This window comes from Sapajus apella, unplaced genomic scaffold (assembly GCF_009761245.1).
Source record: "Sapajus apella isolate SASKATOON/1434 unplaced genomic scaffold, GSC_monkey_1.0 scaffold1, whole genome shotgun sequence".
Lineage (NCBI taxonomy): Eukaryota > Metazoa > Chordata > Mammalia > Primates > Cebidae > Sapajus > Sapajus apella.
The window spans coordinates 61,478,518-61,498,952 of NW_022436941.1; the positions used below are offsets into that span (position 1 = coordinate 61,478,518).

Consider the following 20,435-nt stretch of genomic DNA (forward strand, 5'->3'; position numbering starts at 1 on the left):
TTTAATGCAGCTCATTATCTCTGCTGGTATGTTTTTGGAATGGTCACAGTTTTTGTTAGTGCTCTGGTTACAGTGTTACATAGATTTTGAGTCATTTCTAACTCCATTTTCTCCACAAGCCCTGTTATTTCTAGTGTGTGATTTCACAAAATGGGAAGAGCACATATATCCTTTTATAGCAGAAACGTGGTACTGCAAACTTCATTTTCAATGAAGATAAGTGAGATTTGGCTGTGGGAGAAGACGAAAGAGAGCATTCCAGCTCTGGGAAGAGCATCAGCAACTCCCATGTGGATACAGGCACGGATCCTTCTCCGGGGGATGGGAAGATCCCCATCTAAAGAGAGTACCAGGCTCTGAGGAGTGCGTATGGAGGTGCAGTCGTTGTGTGGTTGTGCACTGATGAGTTTTTTGTTGTTTTTTTTTTGAGACGGAGTTTCACTCTTGTTATCCAGGCTGGAGTGCAATGGCGCGATCTCGGCTCACCGCAACCTCCGCCTCCTGGGTTCAGGCAATTCTCCTGCCTCAGCCTCCTGAGTAGCTGGGATTACAGGCACGCGCCACCATGCCCAGCTGATTTTTTGTAGTTTTAGTAGAGACGGGGTTTCACCATGTTGACCAGGATGGTCTCGATCTCTTGACCTCGTGATCCACCCGCCTCGGCCTCCCAAAGTGCTGGGATTACAGGCTTGAGCCACCACGCCCGGCCTGCACTGATGAGTTTTTAAGGAATTCAGAATGTTCTCTGGCAACGTGCGTCAGAAAGCTTCTAGAACCGGAAGTGGCCTGCCCAAGGGGTGTTCTAGAGCCATTCACCTGTAGGCCTGCACATATGGATGCGAGTGTAGACAGGGACCCAGCAGAGAGCTGGTAGGAGGTCTCTGACGCCATCCAGTCCCAGACAGGGAGAACCAGAACGGTGGCAGTGGGCTTGAAAGAACAGGGCAACTGGAAAGACGTTAAAAATGAAGAACTATTGGGAGTGCCTACCGGGAGTGGAGGAGTGGGACCCAAAATTGACTGCTCATCTGAATCTGGGCGACTGGTGGATAGAGATGTCCCAGATAAGGGGCTGAGAAGCTGGGAGCGGGAGCATTTGACTGGGGAAAAAAAACCACGAGATGGGTTTGCCTGGGGAGGTGCCACGTCCTAAAGCTTCAATCACAAACAATACTGTGGCCACTGAACTCTGTTCTTTGCTCCCAGCCCTGGGGGCGGGGGTGGGGAGTTAGAGCATCCCCTCTTTGGACAATGCCTTTTCAGTCTGTTCCGAAAACATCACCGAAATTCATCCCGAAACTGTATTTTGAGTGCGGGGCAAGCTGAGGACCCCAAACATTCTATTAGGAATATTCTTTGTTAAAATTGAGTTTCCACACCTAGATATTCAGAGGGCACGGAAACTAATGCCCGGAGCCCCCTCTACGGCAGAGGGCGGCCAGGATGTGAGTCCCGTCGCCTCTTGGCCCCTCTCCCGTTTCGGACTCTCCGGGGCCACCAGACGGCGGTTCCTCCCGCTCGGGCCCGGGTCTGGGGAACTGCTCCGCGCGCCCCGGGGCCCGCTCTCCGCCGCAGCAGCCGGGCCTCTCGCCCCCGGCTCCGTCAGCGCCGCTCTTTGCGTCCTGCGCTCCCGGCAGGGTTGCTCGCAGCTGCCCCGGGAACTTCCCGTGCTCCCGGAGAAACCTCGCAGGACCCCAGGAGACGCCGCCGCCGCTCGGCGGGCGCTGGGACCGGCTCCCAGGCCCCCGCGTCCCCTCTCGGGGATCCCCTGTCGCCGACTCCCTCCCGGCCCGCAGGACACTCCCCTCCGGAGGCCGGGCCTGGTCCGCCCGCCCGCCGCCCCCGTCCCGCCCCGCGCGCCGCGCCGGGAGCCCCGAGCCCGACCCCTCCCCCCGGACGCCCGGCCCGCTCGCGGGACGGAGGCGGCGATGGTGACTGGGCAGCGGCGCGGGGCCGGGGCCTGGGCTGGGCAGCTCGGCCGCCTCTTTCTCTCGCTGCCCCCGCCCCTCCTCCTCCTCCCTCTCCCTGAGTGCTAGCCCCGGCGGCCGCGAAGCTTGGCGCTCTCTTGCCTCGCCGCCTCCTCCCGCGTGCCGCGGACCCTCTCCCCTCCCCTGCGTCGCCTCCCGCTCCCGCCGCCTCCTCCCGCTCTCCTCCCGCCTGCTCCTTTCTGGCGCGGCCAGCGGGGGAAAGAGCGAGGTGGCTGCGAGGAGGCGTCTCGGAAAGCCCGGCTTGGGGAAGGCTGCGGGCTCGGAGCCGGAGACGCCGAGTGGGGCCGGGTGAGTGGCAGGCGTCGGGCCCGCGCGCTGCCGGAGGGGAGAGCCGGTGGGCCCGGCCAGGTGGGCGCCCCGCACGGGCACAAGGGGAGCCGTCGCGGCCGGCCGAGCCCGGGTGCGTGCGCCGCGGCTGGCGCGGGAACTTCGCCTCGGTGCCCTAGGAGCGGTTGAAGGTGCTGCGGGATGGGCGTTGGGTGCTGGGAATGGGAAGGGAACAGCTGCTGCTCAGCGCCGCCGGCGGCCGCAGAAGTGGAAAAAGTTATGCCTGGAACAGCCTCTCCTCGGGAAGCCGGCGTGAGCTCTGCTCTCCGGCCGCCGCTGGCGGGCTTCGGACGGCGGCGCGCGGGTCCCGGGCGCAGCTCGGCGCCGGGCTCGGGCTTGCCTGGCACCGCGCCCTGGGGGCCGCCCCGTGGTCGCCCCCGTTGTCCCTGGTCCGTGGCGTGTGGGTCACGCCGGCCACAGATGTCAGCTGCTTCTCAAATCTGGACTGTATTTTTGTGGGCAGCGCCGTGATTTGAGGTGCAGGCTGGAGGAGGTGGGCGTGGAGTGGGGAAGACTGCGTCTGGGATGGGTGGTTTGAGCCCACAGGATGGGTGAAGGACTGGGGAGACACTGCATGTGTTTCTGGATGTTTTTAGGCACATTTTTTTCTTCTTTTCTTTTCCAAATTCAGCGGCCCAGTGTTCTTCGAACTTAGAAAAGAAAGGATTTTCTTCAATCCCGTTCAACTTTTTCTGTTATTTCAGGATGGTCATGAGTTCCATGAAAGTCCATGTGCTGTTTCAATGGGAGTAAGACCAGAGTAAAGACAAAGTGCTATCTCCACCCGCTGTCCTCGCCCCTGCCAGGGCCACTTCCTGTATGTCCGATTTTCTCTGCTGTGATTGTGTGAGTGTGTTTGTGCATGTAAGTTACCATCTGAGGGTGACCTACGCGGAAAAGAGAACTTTTTGAAATCGCAACGCGGCCACTATGGAAAGTGTGTGCTGTAGCCGAGGGAGGAAAGATTAGGTCGAGCCAGAGCTGTTAGAGGCTCGCCCGAGAGGTAAACCTGAGTAACTGAGCTTGAAGGGACGTTTATAACCTGCACATTGCTTTTGCCTTACCCTGTGGCCAGAGAGCTCCACTCCTGGCAGGTTTAAAAGAGCATCGGATACTAACTTCTTTGATGTAGACTGTTGCTGGTATTCCTGATTCTTTCCTACTGTTTCTTTTTTAGAAACTACTCCTTTTTAAATTTAAGAGATAGAGAACACATGTTTGGGAAGAGGAAATGTTTTTAAGATAGGAAAGAGAAATAAAATCCAAGATTCTCATTTCTTTTTGCTTTCATACCGTGATAAGCTTATTGATCTGTGTCAGAAATCTGATTCTGATTTTGAAGTAATGCCAGATAAAACACTATCTTTTAATAGTATTTTTCTCTAAGTGGTCACATGGAGAGCAGACTGTATGGCTTCTTGTGGTTTGCAAAGGGTGCAGCAAACATTTTATACCAGGAAAAAGACATTGTGTGTAGGAGAGGGGGGAGGGGAGGGGCAGTCGTTTGTCTTCAGAGCAGCCTAATTAGGAAGAATAATTACACTGCAAATGAACATTCTTGAATATAATCTGAGTCATGAAATGTGAACCCAGTAATTTGTCTATAGGAAGGAAGAAGGATATTGGTAGATGAGGGCAAAGCAGTGCCTTATGGAAGAAGTAATGTATGCTGTTTACCCATGCGCATGGGCTCAGTGTTCATGGCACCCAGTGTTTGGGCAGGGGAGGGAGGAAAAGTCCATAGTAAGAGAAGACAGAAAAACAATATATAAAAAAAACTGCATGTTTCTTTTTCTTTCTTTCTTTTGTTTTTATTTTTTGAGACTGCATCTTGCTCTTGTCACTCAGGCTGGAGTGCTATGGCACGATCTCAGCTCACTGCAACCTCCGCCTCCCAGGCTAAAGCGATCCTCCTGCCTCAGCCCCTTGAGTAGCTGGGATTTTAGGGGCCTGCCACCACGCCTGACTAATTTTTATATTTTTAGTAGAGACAGGGTTTTCTCATGTTGGCCAGGCTGGTCTCCATCTCCTGACCTCGTGATCCACCCGCCTGGGCCTCTCAAAGTGCTGGGATTACAGTTGTGAGCTACTGTGCCCAGCCAAAACTACCTTTTTTTTTTTTTTTTAATGAAAATTGTATACGGCTTCTCAACTTCTTTACTGCAAAGAATTGATAAAGTAGTAAACCCAAATATAGGAGACCCAAATTTGGGCTGTTGGGCTCCCAGATGGATCCAAACCTTGGACATGTTATTTAATTTATCTGTTTCTGTGTCTATAAAATGATGATGATGAGAATTCAGCTCAGATAATCACCTTGATTATCTGATTGCTCTTGTACAGGACTTAGGATGGTTCCTCACACTAAGTGCTCAGAAAGTGTTACTGATGATTATCAAGTATTCCAAATCCCTAGGAAAAGGTGGTGTCTGTTAAACAGCTAGAGCAGAGATACCTGATTTTAGAGTGAGTGGCTCTAAGTTGAGGCCGGACCCATCCCCTGCCAGCCTACACTCAGAAACACTGATCTTTCTGGAACTTGCAGGCTGTATTCTTTTGGCTCATTCTGGTTAGCCTTTTCTGAGCCTCCATTTCCAGGGAGTGTGTCGTGCAGGCTCTGTTCGGGCCTAGAGATGGAGCCCAGGTGTGGCTTGCAATTCCAGGCTATATGTCCCATTACAATGGCAGGTTTAGGTATTAGGTCCCACCAAAGTGAATATCCACATTTTATTTGAGGTAGAAAGAAAACCATAGTCATGAACATGATAAGTGCCTCTCTTGGGACTCTAAAAAGCAAATTTTATCCAGTGCTTACTGCTCTTAGATACAAACAAGACACAAATAGCCAATCTCTAGAATTTACTTGGGGTTAATGATGCACTTCCCAGTTTTTGCTAAGATTGTACCCAAGAGAAAAGTGAACAAAAGACATTCTTAACACAGTAGTACTTTTTGAGAAGAGGAACTATGCTATACATTACTCCTTCTAATTGACGGAGAATGCCTGTTCCTTCATTCATCTAGTCATTCAGCAAATACTTAGGGAGCCTCTCCCCTTGGGCCAGGCTCTATTCTGGGCTCTGGTAACACAGCAAGAACCAAGAGCAGGCCTCTCCTCTCACAAAGTACACATTTTAGCAGAAGAAAAAAACAAAACTCACACACCTCTGTTTTCAAAGGACTGCCATAGGCCCCAGAAGCTCCCTTTTTGACTCAGAAGAGCTATACTGGAAAGCAGCATGTTGGGTGTCCTTGCCTTTCGCTCTGAAGTGATCTGGCTGGGGCTTGGGGTGGTGGCAGGGGACAGCTACTCCTGTGGGTCTTCCAGAGGGATGAGGGAGAAAGAGAGGCCTATTTCTTTCTGTACTTTATGAAAGTACTCAGTTTTAGCACAACCAATGGCCAGTGAAACAAATTGTTTTGCATGTACTGAAAACAAACATTTTGCAGTGCACTGAGCTCCACAGAGACAGCACTGGGGCAAGGGAGAGCCAGACGGGCACTGGGCGACTCTGTGGCTCGCTGAGAAAAAAAGAAGTAAACATGGGCAAAGGAGAGCCAAGGAAGCTGAGAGGCAAAATGTGATATGCATTCTTTGTGCACACTTGTTGGGAGGAGCACAGAAAGAAGCACTCGGATGCTCAGTCAGCTCCTCAGAGTTTTCTAAGAAGTGCTCAGGGAAGTGCAAGACCATGACTGCTAAAGAGAAATGGAAATTTGAAGACATGGCAAAGGTGGACAAGGCCCATTACGAAAGAGAAATGAAAACCTATAACCCTCCTAAATGGGAGCCTAAAAAAGAAGTTCGAGGATCCCAGTGCACCCAAGAGGCCTCTTCTGGCCTTTTTCTTGTTCTGTTCTGTGTGTTACCCAAAAATCAGAGGAGAACATCCTGGCCTATCCACTGGTGAGTTGTAAAGAAATTGGGAGATGTGGAAGGGCACTCCCGCAGATGATAGGCAGCCTTATCAAAAGAAGGCTGCGAAGCTGCAGGAAAAACATGAAAAGGATGTTGCTGCATACTGAGCTAAAGGAAAGCCTGACGCAGCAAAAAAGGGAGTTGTCAAGTCTGAAAAAAGAAAAGGAAGAGGAGGAAGATGAAGATGATGATGAATAAATTGGTTCTAGCACAGTTTTTTTTCTTGTCTGTAAAGCACTTAAACCCCATGTATACAACTCACTTCTTTTAAAGAAATTGAAAGGAAGACTGTATAAGATTTGCTTTTAAACTGTACATTGTCTTTTTTTATGTAGTTAACACACTACCAACTATATCTTTAGATAGCCCTGTTCTGGTGGTCTGGTCTTTTTTTTCTTTTCTTTAAGACAAAATTTCCCTCTGTCACCCAGGCTGATGTGAAAAGGCATGATCTCAGCTCACTGCAGCCTCCTCTTCCTGGGTTCAAGCAATCTCTCCCACATGGGACTACAGGCGCACGCCACCATGCCTGGCTAATTTTTTAAATTTTTACTAGAGTTGGGGTTGTACCATGTTGGCCAGGCTGATCTCAAACTCCTGACCTCAAGGGATCCGCCCGCCTCACCCTCCCAAAGTGCTGAGATTACAGGCATGAGCCACCACGCCCAGACCTGGTGATATTTTAGCTACCAACCTTTCCTGATATGGCACGAGGCTTGTAAACTGGCATGGAAATTTAAAGCATGTTCTCGTTGGTACACAGCACAAATTAGTTAATATATAGGGTTGATGGTTTTTTCATCTTCAATTGTCTCTGATGCAGCTTATGGGAATGTTCTGCTAACTGAATATACCACTCAGTAATTGCAAAAAAAAAAAAAAAAAAAAGTTGTGGCTGTTTTGTTGACATAATGCTTCTAAGTAAATATAATCTTTTTTAAAGTTCTCACTCATAAGTGGGTGTTGAACAATGAGAACACAGGGACACAGGGAGGGGAACATCACACACCAGGGCCTGGGGGGTGGGGCTAGGGGAGGAGTAGCAGGGGGTAGAGGGATTGGAGAGGGATAGAATTAGGAGAAATACCTAATGTAGATGGCAGGGTGATGGATGCAGCAAACCACCACCATGGTACATGTATACCTATGTAACCTGCACAATCTGCACATGTACCACAGAACTTATAGTAAATAAATTTAAAAAATAAAATGCAATCTCAAAACCCACAAAAAATGAAAAACAGCAATTTTTCCTGCGTGTGAGACATAGCCTTAGAAAGGCAAAGAAGGAGTCAAAGGTAGGATCTGATCAACTTAAAAAAGCCAGATGGTGTCCTGGCATTTGAAATACTTGATTCTCTCTTGCTGTAGAAGATGTGGCTGAAAGAGGAAAGAAGAGTCAATACTTGGTTCGTCGTGCATCTTCAAGATTTTGTTTTGTCTTTTTTTTCATTACTTTAAACATTGCGGTAATACATGATGAAATAATATGTAAGTTTGGAGTCTCGAAGGCCCGGAAAGGTATAGTGCAGCCAGGGCACTGACAGCAGTTGGACTAGAGTCAGGGTTGTGCTGGGAAGTGCCTGAGGCTTTGGGGTCTCGGGCACTGAGCTAAGGGAGTCTGTACTTCATCTGGAAAGCTGTGTGAAGGGTGGAGCATTTGAAGCAGGTGAATGTCGTGATCATATCGCGCTTTAGAAATAGCTCCATGGCCGTAAGGTAGGCTAGGTAACAAGGAGGGCAGGGAGGTTAGTACAAGAGTGCAGGATCCTGGCAGGACCGGGTGGCAGAGAGAGGAGAGGCCTACAGGTATTGACCCCATTTCCTGTTCATCTCCTAGGGTGGTCTGCTAGGAGAGAGAGTGCACTTTGACTGTTATGGGTCATGGCACCTTTCACTGAAGTAAACAGTTTAGGGAACCTCAGTTTGGAGAGAGGTTGCAAGGAGTAATGAGTTCAGTTGAATCCAAAACTCAGCTATGAGCCTTCCAAGACGAGATGTCCCGCAAAAAGTTGGATTTAGAGACAGGAGGAGAGGCCTGGAGCTAGAGCTGTTGGAGGGAGTTCTTTTTATGGTAGTGGCAGGTGTTTGTAGGGAGGCCTCCCTCTCTTGCCTGGTTTGTGGAGATTAACTAACTGATGCTGGATGTGAGAGTAATTTGTGTCCTTGTAAAATTTTGTCTTTCATCCTTTACCAGGCCTGACTGGCTTGATTGCCCATCAGGCCCTTGACCTTGGCCTCAAATTACCAAGCTTGTACTCATGTTATTTTGCAGACGTGGTAAGTTCTGCTTATTGTTATTTTAAACTGAGATAGTTAAGAGGAATGTACATGGAATGGTTGTGAACGTGTTTGATAGCTAGGATGTGAAACTATAAAATTGATATGACACGTGTGTGTTAAGGATTGAATGTTTGTGTCCCCCCCAAAAGCATGTATATGTTGAATCCCTAACCCCCTATGTGATGGTATTTGGAGGTAGGACCTTTGGGAGGTAATTAGGCTTAGATGAGGTACTGAGGGTGGGACCTCCACAATAGCAGTGTCATTATGAGGAGAGGAAGAGAGAGCAGAGCTCACTCTCCAGTGTGTGAGGATGTATTGAACAGCTGGCTGTCTGCAGGCCAGGAAGAGAGCCCTCATCAGGAACCAAATCTCCTGACACCTTCATCTTGGACTTCCCAGCCTTCAGAACTGTGAGAAATAAACGTTTGTTGTTTAAGCTACCCAGTCTATGGTATTTTCTTACAGCAGCATGAGCATATGTGTATATGTGTGCATACTATACACACTATAGGTGTGTGTTAAATATAAATATATTTATGAAAACATGAGATGAACTTGCTGAGAATGTAAACTAGTTTTGTGTTTATCTACAAAATGTTGAATACGGTTAAAGAGATGTGTTATCTGCATGTTCTCCTAAACTTTGATATTATCAGCGAGGTCAAGAGAAACACCCAGCTTTGACTTTGAGACTTGGCAGGTCCAGAAAGGAGAACCTCAGTGTATTTTGATTTTTCTTCTGGGTTTGTTCTGACTTTGATTTAGTAACACATACTGATTAAGTGGTTTTATGGAGACTATTTTAAAAATATTTTTGTCAAACTTAAATAAGACTTCCATGGTATTTACTTGGGGGTGAACTTTTGAAGTTCAATCAAACTAACTTTTACAACTCTTCACATTAAAAAAAAAATGCGAGGAAACCTGCACCCAGTTATAGTATTCGAATGAAGAATATTTCAGCGGGTTAATAATGAACAGTGTTGAATATCTACTGACGTGACATCAGCAGTAGAAACAATTCTTTCCTTGTGCCTTAAGCACAGGGCATGGTTCAACTAGATGTAACCAGGTTGTCTGGCCTTTGACTGCACAAGGGTGATAGGTGGACGATTAGGAGCCCAGGTTGATGTATGAAACTAGGGTGTTCTGACAGTTTTAAAGCTCTCCCTGTTTGTGGGACTAAGAACATTTCCCTTGTGGGCTGAATCTCTCTGGTCCTAAAAGCACACAGATTCCCAGGAACCCATGCATTGCTGATGGGCAGCTGCACACATGGGCAGAACGTTTCCCAGGTCTTCATCTCCACCTGCTCTGCACACCCTTCCTCTGAAACATTTCGTTCTCTACCTTAGAGAAGGTCACCAGGCTCTCCTATTTTCCACACTAGGAGAACTAACTCTTGTTTTTATGTCCACTTGGAGAACTAACTCTTGTTTTCATGTCCACCAGGATGAGATTTATCTACGGTTTTTGTTTTGAGGATGCCAAATGGCCCCAAAGGGCTATTGGTGTTCATTTGCATTTCATTCATTTGTGGCATAAATGAGAGTGTGTCAAGTAGGCCCCAGTGAATGCTTGTTGAATTGCAGTCAGGCTATTTGATTTGCACACAACCATTACTCCTCCTGCTGCTGTGGATTTAGGGTAAGTCCAGTGGGGATGATTAGTCATTGTTAGTTTGTGTAATAACACCTCATCTCATCCTTGCCTGCTTAACAGGGTTGGAAGGACAGAGACTTAAAATTTTAGCTGGTTATCTTAGACTAGTGGGGTTATGGGTAACTAATTTTTTTTCTTTATTTTTCTGTTTCTCACATTTTCTTTAAGTAGCATGTTACTTTAAAAATTAGAACTAAAGAGCTGGGGAATGATTTTTGTACAAAATTGTGTCAGTGGTTTTGGTCACAACACCGTACCTCCCTTTACATCATGGTGTATCTTAAGTTAGTTCCTGTCTTTAAACAGAACTGACGTTCCTACTCATTGTTGATACAGTTATAAATACTGGAAGGCTGCAGGAGTGTAACTAGGACTGGGTGCTCTGACCCAAATCCAGAATGGAGCAGTTTCTTCTGAATGATAGGGAAGACCCCACCCCTTACAGTGGGTATGTTTGGTATGTTCTCATGAACATTTTAAGTGTGATTTGAGAGGTGTTTCTGTTGTATTGATAAGAAGTACTGAAATAAACCTGATTGATAAGAAATACTGAATTAAGTAAGTGCTGTACTGGCATGTTAGATTTTTTTTCTTTTCTTTTTGAGATGGACTCTCACTCTGTCACCCAGAGTGGAGTGCAGTAGCGAAATCTCGGCTCACTGCAACCTCCGCCTCCCGGGTTCAAGTGATTCTCTTGCCTCATCTTCCTGAGTAGCTGGGACTACAGGCACATGTCACCATGCCTGGCTAATTTTTTGTATTTTAAGTAGAGACAGGGTTTCACTATGTTAACCACGATGGTCTCGATCTCCTGACCCTGTGATCTGCCTGCCTGGGCCTCCCAAAGTGTTGGGATTACAGGCATGAGCCACCGCACCTGGCCTTAGATTTCTTTTTTTAATTTCACCGTTCAGTGGAACCTGAACCAGCCGTGAGATCTTAAATATTTCTTTAGCAACAAGCTCCCCACATACCTGGAAAATTTTTCTTTTTCCTCTCCTGATTCTATTGTTCAGCATTTTCTTTCTTTCCACACTGTGTTGTGTCGTCGGGGCACCTGGAGTTCAAGCTTCCTTTTTCCTGGGGCAGGCTGCAATTGGGCTGAATTTCACGTGTTTTCCAGTTTTAAGGCATTTAGCCAGTTGTTTAAGGAAGGCTGTAACTGCATTCACAGGAGCCTTATTTAATCTTCAGATAAGTGGTGCATGGCACATACTTATTAAGGGCAAAATAACTTCTTAAAAAATTAACTTTTTCTTGCCCATAGAGAACACATTTTCTGAATTAAAAATAACAGACTGGATAGTCTGGGAATTACAAACTTACCAGTAGGCAGTGTTTTTGTGTTTGTAAATGACTACCATTTGTATATTAAATAGACACGTAAGAAAAACATGGCTCACAACTTTAAAAATAATATAAAGTCACATTTTTTTTTAAATGGCCAACTGTCTGTTCTTAGAAGATGATTCTACATTCTAGAGAGCTATGTCTAAACAGATACTCTTTCATTTGCTCATTCTTATAGTGGGCCTTTCAGGGTTCTACTGCAGTGGAAACTCGTAATTTACCAACTTAATTACTGACTCTGCATGGATTCATGCTGTAATACGTAGCATAGTGTGCTGGCTTAAACTGGTGACTGAAAGTCATTTTTGATCTGAATCCTTTTGGTAAGTGGGTGCGCCTAGGTTGTCTTGTCTATTTATGCATTTTTTTTTTCCAGTTTGTGCTTAGGTCTATTGTAAAGAAAGGGCAGCATGAAAGGGAACTAACCTGGTGTGTGGAATGTTTACACTATGTTACAAAGCCACAAAGAGCTGTAGCCAGGGACAGTATGGGTTAAGAGCCCATACTGAATAATAAGAACCCAAATGGTGGTGCTGGTGGGAAGGTGTGAGAGTTTGTGTATACACCTGTGTGGACAGGTGGCCGGGGGGCCATATAGGCTAGTCTGACCAGCCGTGTTATAGAAGGACCACTGCTCCTTTGGTCTGGGAACTAGACTTCTGGTCCTAAGAGGATTCTAGCTTTCTTAATATGCACATTGGTCAACAAAACTTGAATGTTTTAAAAAAAATTTTAAAAACTTAAGAAGTGCCATCAAATTAGATTTCCTCTAGTTTGGGAGGTCTATATTTGATTTTTGAAACCTTGATCATGGGACTTTCATTTCTTCTTGTGACATTTCAGCTTTCTCAGTTCTGGCATGTTCAGCCTGTCCAGATAGTTTTGAATTCTGACCGGGTCATCTGTCTTGTCAGCCTTCCCTCTGGGCTGCAAGTCGTTCTTCGATACATGCAGCCTATCAGTCACTCAGGTTCTTGGAGTCATTAACTGGTGCTGCTCTGTTAGCCCTCCCCTTGTCATTCTCCTCCAGTCCTCTTAGTAACCAAGGGTGCGTCAGCCTTTGCAGGCAGCCGGAGGGCAGAGAGTCGGAGTCTGTGCCAAGATACAGAGGAAGCTAATCATACCCGTGACCTCGACCTCATTAACATTGTGCTGGAACCAAAGAGCCAGCATTCCATGGTATTGTTTGACTTTGGATTGTCTCTGCTGATTTATGGTCACGAGGTCTGAAGTCCTGCCCTCGAAGGGAGGCAGATGTTAGAGCCAGATGAGAATGTGAGACACAATCAGAACTTACTGCCTCCTTTGAACTTCCTAAAAAGTGGGCTTTGGGTTGTCAGCTATTCACTGGGTCCTGCTGATGGTGATCTGGCCCCAAAACAAACCAGCACTGACAAGGCTTGAGTAAACAGTGTGAGGGAGGAAGGCCTCTGAGAGCCTGGAGCCCAGGGCGGGAGGCTGATACTCCACAATTGTGGGTAGAAATTCCTACCCTTCAGCAGGGCTTCTGAAGCTTGACTATGCCCAAGAATTGGCTGGAATCCTGTTACAATACAGACTGATATAGCAGGGCTGGGTGGGGCCTAGGATTCTGCATCTGTAACAAGCTCTTCCCATGATGCTGCCCCTGCTACTCCCATGGAGCTCACTTTGAATAGCAAGGCCTCACATAAACTGGACCATGAAAGAGACTATGGAATAGGCATCTGGCAGCTGAGACCTGTCAAAACTAAACCCTGCATGCCAGGAGGGCCCATGAGATCAGGCTTGAGGTTGGCCGCCTGCTACTTAGCGCTGGCCTCTATTGGGATGAGACTGAGAGCCCTCAGCCCTGGCACTTCCATTTGGGCCATTAATAGCTGTTGGGAGCCACTGTGCAGGGATGCCCTTAATCCTTTAGGGCAGGGAGGCTATGGGCTCTTCCAGTTGTTATGTGGTAAAGCTACAGGGGAACATGTTTTCCCCACAAGTTAGTTAAAACGATTTCCTCATTACATGTTGGTTATAGTCCATAAGTTTAATTAGATTAAGAAAGCTCTAATTTCCTTCCATGAAACCTGCATTTTCCCACATACCCTATAACTTCAAGGTTATGTGATTACAAAGCTTTTAAAAAGCTGCCTATTGGTTTATTTGGAGCATTATTTCTGAAACTTGCTTGACACTCTGCTAAGGTGCTGGCTAGACATAGATGTTACCAGACGCTACCTGGGGTTTTAGCTTTATAGATGTGGAGTGGGTCCTGGGAATCTGTATCTTTTAAACAAAGCTTCTAGGTGGTTCTAGGAAGGCTCTAGAAAAACCAATTTAGAGAAGCATCAGTTTAGAAACCTGTCTGCCTGAGCCTGTGCTATTGGCCATGTCTGAGGGACATGCTTGCTATTTATTTCTTGGCCTCTTAGATACTTGCTTGTGAAGGGTTGTCTCTGTCCCTTTCGATCCACTTCACTTTTTATCTTGACACATGCTTTTGCCCTTACAGAGAGGCTCTTATCTTGGATGGAGCCAAATCAGAGAGGTCTTTGTCAATGGTGTAAAAAGTCAGTTCTATAAAGCCTTTATTTTTAGGAAGGTTTTACAGATACTGATTATTAAGTGCTCAAAGATACTAGACTATATAAGCTTTGGGCCTTTGTAGAGAAGCCTTTTAGAATGTCTTGCGATTTTCTCATTCTGTTTCCTACTTTGGTTCAGACACTGGAGATGATGAGCATTGTTAAATAATGGATGACCAGAAATGGATGAAGAAGGGGCCCTGTCCTCCACAGACCAGCTTGGTTCTGATCCAGGTGAATTGGAAGATTAAGGAGTTTGCCCTTTCACATAATTATATGAAAATTAACCTCTATTTCTAAAGATGCAGGATTCATCTCAGCCTTACCTTAGGGGCAAAGTTAGCTTATGAAACAAGTGAAGAAGGAAATGGTCAGTGTGGAGGGATCAGCTGGATATAGAAGGAGCTCCTTACCCAAAAGGTAGAATTCACTTACTGTTGTGCTTAAAATTCTACCGTTAGAGAAACTGGGTGAAGTGTTTCCCTTTAAGCCTCTTATTAGACATATAAGCACCCATAGGAGAGGCAATGCATTTGTTATTTATATGTTAACAGGAATAACTTAATAAAATGCTTCTCGGGATCAGAGTGTAGAGGGAGTGGATTTTGATAGGGTGGAGTGTGGGGCACTCTGCAAGGAGGGCAAAGCAGGATGCAGGGCCACAGACAGCGGCCTCAGGCACCAGGTGTCCGGCAGCCTAAGAGGAGCATAGGGTACCTGGCAGGGCCCTAAGCAGAACTGGTTCTCATTCATTTAATTGGGCGTGTGTGTGTGTGTGTGTGTGTGTGATGGGAACTTTAATATTATATGATGCATTTGGCATACTTCTAATGTGGCCGTTTCACATACTGACTAGTTGTAATGAAAAGCCAGGTGATCTATATATGAAAACTAAAACTAAACACCATAATTGTACCTAGGATTGTTTTTGGTTTTGTTTTTTTAAAGTCAGTTAGGTTTTGAGAGAGAAGCTAAATCCAAGACTCAGGTAATGATTCATTTTCTGTACCTGCTGAGCAGGTGAGCTTGGCCAGTGGCAGAAACCTTCCCTTCTCCAGGGGCGTTGGGGGAGTCTTTCCCAGGGCCCTTGAGGAGAAGGGCTTGACTCACCTGAGATTGCCTGCCACCTAGATAATGTGCATTAGTGCATGCTTCCTCTGTTGTATCCACAAAGAATCACTACATTTGTAGAGTTCTCAGCCTCTGGCTGGTAAAAAGAAACTGAACTTTGGCATACTGCTGCCAAAGCCAGTGCTTGTGTATGTGATGGAGTGTGTTTTCAGAACGGAGTGGGAATGGGTTGGGAGATTCTCTTGTCTCTGCTGCCGGAGTAAACCAAAACCCACAGAGGACTTCCTCGGAAGCACTCCCCAGGGACCAGAACTCTGGGAACTTGTATGGCTATGATCTACGCCACGACTCATAGCCATTTCCCAACCCTTCTTCCGCTGGTGCCCCTGCTCTGTCCCTAGATTGGGCTTAGTGCCCCACATTCTAAGATTCATAAGATGTTCTTCCATGTTCTTGAAATAAAACATGCAAAAAATCTGTTCTTATCACACATGAAATGTCTGTCTTCAGGGGGGCGTGGTACTCAAGGTAAGATGGGAACACTGCCTGTGAAAGGCAGAAATTGATAAGAACTGTCTGTTCTGCCTCTCTGACCTTCCTATGCCATCAGCTTGCTCGTGGCTCGTTTTGTATTTTTGGACTGGAAAGGGTGAGGGGATGGAATCCAGGCCTGAAACTCTTATTCCAGGCGAGTCCCTATGGCTATGTATTCAGTCATTTGTTCAACACATGCTTATTACACCCCTCGGAAAGCTCTCAGTCTAGTGGGGAGAGACTGGTGGAAGAGCCATGATCATTGAGGGCTGGCAGGTGCGGCATGGTATTTGGCCATGGAAAGCCTTTGGAGGTGTGGGACCACAGGCACAGGGGCAGGTGGGGAGGCCAGAGGGCTACTGCATGCAAACACAGGGTGCTGCCCGAACATTGGGAGGCGCTGGGGTTTCCAAAGCGCTACTTGAGGTGTGCTGAGAAGACAGAGTCCTCACTGCCCCCATACCGCACATGACTTCCTATGAGTTCCTGCAGCACAGCCACCCTCACTGTGGCACTGGTGTTGGGTGCAGGCCCTGCGAGCTGAGTGGTGCAGCATCTCCCTTCATGATCTGATTGCCATTTTAATGCTTTGGTTTCCACCCTCGCCTCCCCTACCTCCATCCCCTTTGGTAAAGAAAGCAAGAGCTGTAAAAACCTAAAGAAGAATGTGAGAACCTGCCTCCTGTTTAGAGGAATATGCTTTTTTTCCAGGGGGAGGGGTAATATTTTTTCTTTTTGTAAGGAGAAGATAGATAGTCAAAGAAAGAGGCATATAGCTGGGCTCTTCTGAATCTGGCTCTTCAGTGTCTTTGTAACCACCGAGTTCGTTTCACTCTCCAGGAAGAAACTTGACCCTCTGATAAAACCACACGGAGCCTTCCAGGGTGACTTCACTGTTTCATTTATGGAGTGGTCAGATTCTGTATCCAGGCAGGAGGAGAAATGTCTAAAAGGAGAAGCGTGCGTTCTCTTTCCTCAAAGCTCGAGTCCCCTTTGTCTGTCCTAAAACAAATGAGGGCTACAGGAGAAGAGGAAGAGCCTTGCCTGTACTACCGCCTCCACCTGCCTACCCTGAAGGTGGCTCAGTCCCCTACCCCATTGGTCCACAGGACTAGGAACGGTGTCATTGTCGCCATGCATTGACAAAATCAGCTTTGTGTATTTTTTAAAACAAATGGGCTTCAAAGCCCTGTGGGGTGTGAGTCCTTCAGCACAGAGTCGCTGTTGGGTTAGCAGGCTGGGCCAGCTCTGTACTTGGTCCCCCAGGACTTGCCCTTAGCAAGCATCACAGTCACCCAGAGGACTTAGGAAAACACTGAATGCGGGTCCCACCCCAGAGATTCTGAGTCACTAGGTCTGGGATGGTGGAGAATTTTTGTGTTTCTGACACATTCCCAGGTGATGCTGCTGCTGGTGTGGGACCACACAGTACCACCCAGGCACTTGGTGGGGGGGTGTGTTGAGGCAGGCAGACTCTGCCCCCGAGGCAGTGGTGCTGAGCTGCTGTATGCCTGGCAGGAACCACCTCGTGCAGAAGGAGCCTGGGCTTCAGAAGCAGTGATTTGCTGGAGATGCTGGAGGGAGCTTCACTTCTGACCATGAGGGTCATTTTTCTGTCCTCTCAAAACAGACCAGGATGTGGCATTTGGGGCAGCTAAGATGGACTGTCGTTGCCTGCTTCTAATCCATTCTCCTCTCTGGTGTTGCTGAAAGCTGTCTGAACCATGCCAGTCTCCTGTCCTATGTAAGGGCTTGCATTAACCTTAAGATAAAGTCCAAACTCTCCTAAAGCAGCTGCAAGAAGGTCTTTCATGATCTGAAATGCTCCAGTGGGCATCAGTTTCTTTCTTTTGTGAACTGTGTTCTTGCTTCACAAGAACCCCCGTTCTTGGGTTCAGGACCCCCGTTTTGCTGTTCCTTTTGCCTGGCATGCTTTTTGCTTGCTCTCTAGTTTGTCCACCTCCTCATTTTAGCCCTTGCTTGCTCTGGGGAGATTCCTTTGATGCCTCTGAAATCAACTGGTACCTCTGCAAAGGCTCCCATGTCCCCTTGTATTTTTCTCCCTTCAGCTCCTGTCAGCTGCATCAAAGTCGTGAATGCGACCTATTTCTTTCTCTTTGTGGACTGTAAGCTCTCTGAGGGCAGGGAACCCATCACATGTTTATGCAGGCATTTCCAGGCATATAGAAGGTACCTGGCATATAGAATACCTTCTTAATCATTCTGAGGGTGGAACTGCAGGGGAGGAAACTGAAGCACAGGTAGGTTAACTACCTGGCTTGCAGCTACCCTGCCACAGAGTTGTAAAACCAGCATTGTCACCTAGGTCAGTTTGATCCAGCCCCTTGGCCAGGTAACACTAGCCTTGTTTTCTGCTCTAAGACCAAAGATCCTAGCTATACACTGCAGGTTTCTGCTGGAACCATCAAAAGACTGGCCACTCCCATTAATAATAAAAATGACTTTTTCCAGTTGTTTTTCAGGTGAGCTGTGAAGCAGATTCTTGAATTGACAGCTGGCCCATGGTTTCTGCATTTTGTTAAGAAGCACCTCATGCAAGGAAGGGGTTAGTTCCTAGGACTGCCCACAGCCAGGTGGGTTGTCCCAATATTGTAGCTATGACAGTGCACTCTGATAAAAACCCAATGTTCTCATTCAATAGAAAGATAATCCTTAAATGGGAGGCAGCATCTCCCCTAAGAAAAGTGTAAATTGGTCCCCTGCAGCTATTGCGAGTGGCTGGCAAAGATGTTTGCCTGGCTGGCCATGGCTGGCTTTCTCATCACTCAGCCCTCTCTCTGTTTTAACACCCTTTTCCCTTCCCGCTTTAAAATTCCTTTTCCTTTTCTTCCTTTAAGTCCCAGCCCAAATTTCTTTTCTTTTCTTTTTTCTTTTTTTTTTTTTTTATTTGCGATGGGTCTCACTCTGTTTCCCAGGCTGAAGTGCAGTTGGAGTGCAGTGGCATGATCTTGGCTCACTACAACTTCCACCTCCTGGGACCAAGCCATTCTCCTGCCTCAGCCTCCCTAGTAGCTGGGACTACAGGCGTGCGCTACCACGCATGGCTAATTTTTGTATTTTCAGTAGACACAAGGTTTCATCATATTGGCCAAGCTGGTCTCAAATTGACCTCAAGTGATTTGCCTACCTTGGCCTCCCAAAGTGTTGGGATTACAGGCATGAGTCACTGCACCTGGCCCCAAATTTCACCTGTTATTTATCAACTATCTGAATGAGAGGCTTTTCGGAGCTTAGCCTCTTCCCAGCAAAATGGCCACTTCTCAGTGCTCACACAACACGTTGGACTGGTCGTGGTGAGCTTTACTTACTTGTTTGTGCACATCTTTTTCCTCTTGTCTGTGAGTTCCTTTTGGTACCGTCTCCCTCCCAGCATGTTCCTAGAAAATCTGTTCTGGCATGGAACAGATTTTCAATAAATGGAGGAATGTTAGTCCTAAGTAGCCCAAGTTATGCTAGGTCACGGAGCAGTAATGCACTAAATGGCAGCCTGTGGCCATGAGCAGCCAGACCCCTTGGCTGCCTGCCCTTGGAGAGAAACAGAGTTGTCACCTAGACCCTGGAAACCCCAGGCAGCCCTGCCCTTGGCATGCAGACCACCGGAGGATTGAACATTATCTACAGGTAAAGGCAATAGGGAACAAACCATAGACTTCCCCAATGGGCAACCTCAAGGACATAAAAACACCTCTCAGTGGGTTGAGCATTTGTTTTAAAACGCAGTTTAGGTTGAAATAATTTTGATAAAACCTTTTACATCAGTGCACTTGAGTTTTCCCTACACTTCTTAGTAAGTTGGGTGCTTTGAGAGGTACGTGGATTGGCTTGAGGTGATCTTGCATTATCCTGTGGTTGGGAGTAGAAACCCTCAGGGCAGTGGCTCACCTGAATGTTGCAGCCAAAGTGAGAGTTGGGTCCTTTCAGGAGCTGCTGGGTGGCTGAATTCTGATACCTGGGGTGACACTTAAATCTAGCCAAAGACTACTTTGACTAGGAGATTGTGGTCTTGAGGTTTTGCCCCAGCTTTATTTCTGCTTCTGTGTTAACACTACATATTGTTCAGCCTTCCAGTTGCCATGCTGGGTGTTTGCAGCACTAAAGCAAAAGAAAGAAGTTGTCTTGTGGTTACTGCGTGTGCTTTCCACAACCTAGTACTGCTAGTGCTCGACTTACGACCACGGTTGGGACCGCGGACCAGTCGTGACACGATTTGGTCGTAAGTTGAGTAGGCTGTATGTACAGTTGAAATGGTACACGCGGAGATGGCAGTGCTGCCGGAAGCTGGTCCGCACTGTTGTACGCCCAGCTGGGCAACATTTGTGCTGCCAGACGCGGAGCAGTCCTGGCTAGCGATTGTGGTCGTAAAGTCGAATGGTCGTAAGTTACATAGGTGGTAAGTTGATCAATACCTGTAGAGGTTCCTGGTCAGTAAGTGCCACATAAAAGTAGTCGCTTTGCTCCTTCTCCGTGGTGCTGAGTCACAGCTGTGCAGCTTCCTGAAGGGGAACTGAGTGAAAGACAAGGCAGTTAAGGAACCTTGACTCCCAGTGACCCTCTTCAGGGTCTTCAAGTTTCCCAGGGCTTGGAGAGAAGGAGTTCAGCTTTGCCCGAGAACGTCTAGTCTCCATGGAATCAGTTTGTCTATCATACTTGAAAAATAAGCTAAGAAAATACATTGAAATGAAAAAGCCCAGATGTTAAAATTTGCATGGGTTTTAGCAGTCT

The 20,435-nt window shown here is 47.1% G+C and overlaps 1 protein-coding gene across 1 annotated transcript in view; it reads left to right on the forward strand.

Moving 5' to 3' along the window:
* Positions 1 to 1,897: 1,897 nt before the first annotated feature.
* LHFPL2 (LHFPL tetraspan subfamily member 2) overlaps positions 1,898 to 20,435 on the forward strand; it is a 155,258-nt gene continuing 136,720 nt past the window's right edge. Inside the window, exon 1 of the mRNA XM_032277561.1 lies at positions 1,898 to 2,276. The gene's annotated coding sequence lies outside the window, so the exon portion shown is untranslated. The remainder of the gene's footprint in view (positions 2,277 to 20,435) is intronic.